This window comes from Sinohyriopsis cumingii, chromosome 14, assembly GCF_028554795.1.
Source record: "Sinohyriopsis cumingii isolate HCF-2022 chromosome 14, ASM2855479v2, whole genome shotgun sequence".
Lineage (NCBI taxonomy): Eukaryota > Metazoa > Mollusca > Bivalvia > Unionida > Unionidae > Sinohyriopsis > Sinohyriopsis cumingii.
The window spans coordinates 15,464,488-15,470,802 of record NC_142974.1 but is presented as its reverse complement, the minus strand read 5'-3'; the positions used below and the strand labels follow the sequence as shown (position 1 = coordinate 15,470,802).

Genomic DNA, 6,315 nt, shown 5'->3' with positions numbered 1-6,315 from the left:
TAAATACAATTAATATGTAACCCTTGAAGGGCTTGTTCCGTTTGTATGGATAGATCAAAGGACGCACGCACATACATGCATAGATTTATTTTAAATATGATTGCAGATCGATCCGATAGTCAGGTAAAGGTAAATAAAATATTCAACAATGAATAACATAGTGATGTAAGCCTTGTTTACATTTATTGATTCTCATTATGAAGTTTCTAAAATACACATAAAGTTGAGCTAAATCTGAAGTATTCCGCTTGTTATCGGTTACAGATCAATTTGTATGATTTTGATATCGTTACAAACGTATATGGCATTAATTGTTAGTTTCAACAGCGTATCGGTCGTCCGCCATATGAATATGTGCAGGTCTCAACAATATTCGCAAAAGACATATGCCATTTAATAAAGAATAAATGTTACTGGACTAGACAGGATTGAATTTGAAACTACGGTGTCTCACGTGGCATGAGCATCACGTCAGTCAGTGAAAACTGTTCCTTAAAGTCAGCCAAATTCTATGACGAATTATTAATAACATTTTAGTAATACGTTTGTAAAACTGTTTAAAAATAGCGTTGTCGAACATCAGATTTCCTCTAAATTCAGACTGAACAGCCTCTGCATCCGCAGTGAACACACTCTACTATCACACCCTCTTCTAGTTTGGACTTCGGAACACGACACACACAGTTGGTGTCAGGCTTGGCGTTCCTGGCCTGAATACAACGGAGACAGCAGAGGTTTTCATAACCGGGCTTCTTCCACTCGGCAATCAGATTTTTATCTGCAATATTCCTCACTAAGCAGTACTCGAACAATTCCTTACTAATGGCCTTTCTACTGTAGAACAAGTCATAAATGTATCTGGATTTTTCATGACAAATCTGAAATACAGGCCAAAGTGCTTCCACTTTTCTTTTGCCTCCACGCAGCTCTTGTTCGGCCGCACTAATTTTGTCGTCGAAGTCGTCCAGGGTTGGTTTGATCATATCGCATCCCTCTGGATGTTTCCTTCTCCTCACATTCAGCATATTTGTGTCTTAGGTTCTGTATGAAAATCAAAAGAATGCACAGATAAAGATCTAAATTTTTAGTGTCTTTTATATTAGGTCAGATTTCTTTTGCATACATTTAGTCGTTTTATAGTAAAAGAAATTAATTAGACCGCAAACTGACCAATAGCCAGCCATGTGGTTCAGTGTAGTTTCGCCATCAGGCGAGTACCACCTGTCAAACTAATGACATCCGGGATGGGTAAATTGCATTCGGGAAACTAGTTTGAGAATATGACATACCTCTCCATTCATACTTAAGCAAATGTATATTGAATACTAATACCTTTCTTTTATCTTTGAGAATTATAGGAACAAAACACGGACAGAGACCTACACTCACATGGAGCTAGAAAGGAAGGAACAGACATGCGACATGGTCCAGAAAACTATAGACATATAACACAATAGAAACCAATCTATACTAACACCTATACTGTCACTCAACTGTATAGGAAATACAATTTTTGCCAACCCTTTTCGGAAACATAATAAATAAATAAAGGTAGCCAAGTTCAAGAGAGTGAAGTAAAAAAATAAAGCAAATATGGAGCTCTCTCGAACACCGCTGACCTCAGCAGAATATAGATTTGCGAAGAACGACACACACATAGCACACACTAAAACAATAGGTTTTTTTCCCTAAAAATTTTATTACACCGTTACTTCGTCCAAAATTCAAAATTCTTATTCTAAAAACTTGGAAATATAAACATGCACAAAATCTAGAAGATTCATGTTATCAGGATCGCAGGACAATTATGGAAGAATTCGATATAGACGGCTGTCCCACCACGAACACAACTATAGCACGAACATACATATAGCACCTTCACACATAGCAAACACGGTACGTAGGCGACCTTTAGCCAAGGTAACATAGATACTAAGAGAGTGACTCCGAGTCAGGTGATGGAAACCGACTCGGAAGAACAATCCTATACAGTACACCAGGAAAGAAATACCCCGTCAAAAATTCGTTTAAAATTATTGATCTAAATTCTGTTCAAATTAAAAGACAAAGCAACATATCTGGGGGACTCAGTGAAACATAAAAACACTTTTAATTTCTTGGCTAGGTGGGGGTGGGGCATCTATCTCGTTCCCCCACCCCCTCAAAAAAAAAGAAAGAAAATACAGCAAATTCCTACAATAGTAGGTGAAATAAAAATAAGCATTGTTTTATAAATGTAATCCTGCCATGGTGATATTAATAATAATAAGAATTCCATGATTGCTATCATATAATGAGTAGGTCAGTTAAAGAGGTGATGTACTAAAATCTATTATTTAATAAAGGAATGAAGGAAGGAAATGAGACGTTTACGTACGTACCTTCCTATCTAATGATCTACCTAAACAACCACATACATATCAACTTCGTTGCAATATTGTCATGTTATTGTGGGTTTTTTGGGCCTATGGCCTAAGATCAGTCAGTCTGTCAGTCAGTCAGTCAGACAGACAGACAGACATATCAACTTCATTGCAATATTGTTATGTTATTGTGGTTTCATGGGCCTATATCCTAAAGTTTGTCAGTCTGTCAGTCAGTCAGACAGACAGACTTATTCGAAATATCATAGTAACATTTATTTTATTCGATGGCAATTATCTGGTTTACTATCTGTTTATTTCTAATGTTTTTACTCTTATTATCGATAACATCATTGCAGGTTTACATTTAGCAGACTTTATATTTTTTTTATTTTTCTTACTAATTTAGACTTTCCCTTTATGTCACATACCCAAATTAGTTTCTGTCATGAAATGTGCTCATGCCGGATGTCTAACAATAGGCTGTCATTAGTGCAACACGTGGTATGCACCATATGGCGAAACTGCTAACCTTTGGATAATCCGACTGACTATTAACGAATTTTTCGGTTTCTTTACTCAAAAATTACCTTAGTATATGCAATGGAATCTGACATAATATTAACATGTATATTTTAATAGATAATTTATTTCTTACCTCTAGTTTTTTTTATTTTATTTCATTTTGTGCTATTGCAATGTAACATTGTTTACTGGAGTTGACCTTTCCCAAAATTGAGTTCATTTCTGCTTGACCGAATTGACTTATGTAATATTTTTATTTCATTTATTTAAACACCTAATCATAACTTCATTATTCTCTAAGTGTAAAAGCATATTACCAAATTATTGTTCAGGTAAAAAGAAGTGGTATAAATATACTGATCAGGGCCAGGGTTTTCGGAAAATCCCATGGGAATTGTACAGGTTATTATTCTGTAAGTAAACAATGTTCATCAGATCATTCCAGAAGGTTATTTTCCATTAGATTTTGGTTGCTTTTAAAAATGCTAATGTGACCTGGGGTCAAGCAGGGAACTATATTATCTTATGATTGTGAGGATTTGACCAGTTGTGCTTTAACATGTGGCACTTTAAATTGTATTCTGTTGTGTCCAGGTGTGGCTGAATGTTTTTCTCTCTTCAAATTATTGAATTAAAGAGATTTTCTGGAAATACAGAACTGCTCTAATATTATTCTTGGACAAAGACATTGACTGGAATTTCTACTGAATTCAAAGCTGGAATAATATGTCTATGATTTAATAAGAGTTTGTTGACACACCAGTACTTCGCTGACCAAAAGAGAGACGTCATCGCCTTCCATCTTGAATTTCATCGGGATTTCAACTGATATTCACTTTGAACATTTCATTGATAGGACTTGTGTTTTAAATTCTTGGCTTATATTTGAATTTAACTTTAAATACAGTAAGTTATTTTTTTATCATTGTTCACTTTTTATTTTAGGGAAATAAATTATTAAATCTATGTTAATTTTGGTTTATGTTTTCCTAAGAGTTAAGAGATATGGCCGGGGCTCCTGCCCGTTCACTGGCGGTACACAATCCTATGCTATCCTATCCTCTTCTCCCCAACCAAAATATATACCCAGAGCCATAACCCGATCTTTGATAAGTCGCAGTCCAGGGTGGTTCCCCAACCAGATTCCTATGTTTAAGATCTAGGTTTTATCGTGATTTATTTTTTTTACCCTGATGCTTTTCCAAATGATACGTTTTCCTTTTTGAAGCAATTAAAGGAATTTGGGTTCCTTATGAAGCTTGTAAAACCACCAAGGATGTAAAGACCATTTAGAGAACCACCCTATCTTTTATTTTATTATTTTTTTAAAATTATTATTTATATTTTAGTTCAGAACACCAGCACCCACCTGGCCTTAGTTTTATGGCCATAGTTAGTGCAGATGCTTCTTGTCAATTATCAAGAATCATCACAAATAAAAAGATATGAAAGGTGCTAAATTCAACAGAACGGAGAACTAAACATGTAGTGCCTTGTACATTATGTCAGATTCTACTGCATACACTAAGGTCATTATTGAGTAAATAAACCGATTAGACACCAAACTGGTTAATAATCAGCCAGCTTAGTCAAAGACTAGTAGTTCCGCCATATGGCTCAGACCACGTGTTGCACTAGTGAACACTATTGTTAGACATCCGGCATGAGCACAGTTCATGCGAGATAATAATTTGGGTATTTCACATGCCTAAACTAGTAATAATTTCCAAATAACTAAAACTATAACTATATGATTAGACAACTGGGAATATTTTGATAATGTCTGCCGTCTCAACATAGAAATATATAATACACAAACAATATATAGCATATAGCATACACGAGACTAAAGAGATCTCTGGCAAAGATCACCAAACCAAAAATGGGAAGGAACTCCGACATTGGGGACTAAAACCCATAGTCGGATAAACAATCCTATAGTTCACACTAGGGATACAAATACCCCTTAAAAACTTCTAAATTTGAATATTTTAATCAAAATCCTATAATAAAATATACAAACATACATACCTTTGGCGGATACGCAAACATATAACAACACTTGTAATTCTGTTTGGAAATTGCGGGAGGGGGGTCTGGTGTAAAGTAGCAAAGATAAGAAAACACAACAAAAAAAATATAGTAAGAGAAGTAATATAAAATGTCTGCTAAATGTAAACCTGCCAATTAGGTCATTGATAAAAGGAGTCGCAATAATGGAACAAACAGGTTGCAATCCATACAATTGATATCGAACAAAAAACAAAAGCTACTTTGATATGTCGAACATATATATATGTATGACAGATTTTATCAAACAGTGCAGAGAATAAAAAGCACGGTATGCACGGGTATTCTACCCGTACCAATACTCACTCTTCTGTAGAATTAAGGCAAGTTTATCTTCTAACTGACACGCTGGTCCTTGGATCTTGTCAAGGAGTGTGTTTTCTCCATCTTCGTTCTCCAGCCATAGGGGTAAGTGTTATATTTGTATTTTATTGGATATATGAAGCATAATCAGTTTTTAATGTATCATGGAGTTGAAACTAAGGGCGGGGAAATATGAATACACACTTATATTATATTCGAACTTATATTATTGTACATGGCTTTTGCCAAGTTTATCATGTTAGCTCCAAAGCCACACTTTTCTAATTTTTAAAAATGAAGTCATGTTCTTTTCGATCAAAAGCTTTTTCTTGATCGAATAGATACATGACTCCCTTTTCTCCTCTACTGTTACATAATTCAATTATAACAAGTATAGAAAGAGCATTATTCATAATATTTCCCCTCCCATACAGCTTTTTTTATGTCAACATTTTGCGTAGTATTTTGTAATCATTGTTTAGCAAAGTTATTGGTCTCCAGTTTTTAAAAATCTTTTTGTCTCCCTTCACTTTATATATTAGAGTAATAATTCCTTCCCTTGGTGTTTTGGGCTTCTCCTCTTTAAACAGTCTATTATTATATAATAGTTCTAAAAGTCTATTAATTCATACTTTAAAATCTTATAAAATCCTGCGGTTATGCCATCTGAGCCTGGCGATTTCCATTTTTGTATTTTTTTAGCTATTAATTGCCTCTAATATTTCTTAATTAGCAATACAATTTTCACATAACTTAGTAGCAATACAATTTACACATAGCTTGTCATCTAGTGATATCTACTTATACATTGTTTCCCCTATATAATTGTTTCTTATCTCTTTATCTATATCTTGAGATTTATACAAAGTACTGTCTTATACATTCTAATATGTCAGTTTTAGTTTTACACATTTTATCATTAATTACCAATGAATCTATCTTGACAAGATCCAACGACTAGCCTGTCAGTTAGAAGATAAACTTGCCTTAATTCTACAGAAGAGTGAGTATTGGTACGGGTAGAATACCCGTGTGTACCGTGCTTTTTATTCTC

At 34.4% G+C, this 6,315-nt stretch overlaps 1 pseudogene; it reads right to left on the bottom strand.

Moving 5' to 3' along the window:
* Positions 1 to 596: 596 nt before the first annotated feature.
* On the bottom strand, positions 597 to 1,025 carry LOC149783308 (protein BUD31 homolog pseudogene; annotated as a pseudogene).
* Positions 1,026 to 6,315: the final 5,290 nt, after the last annotated feature.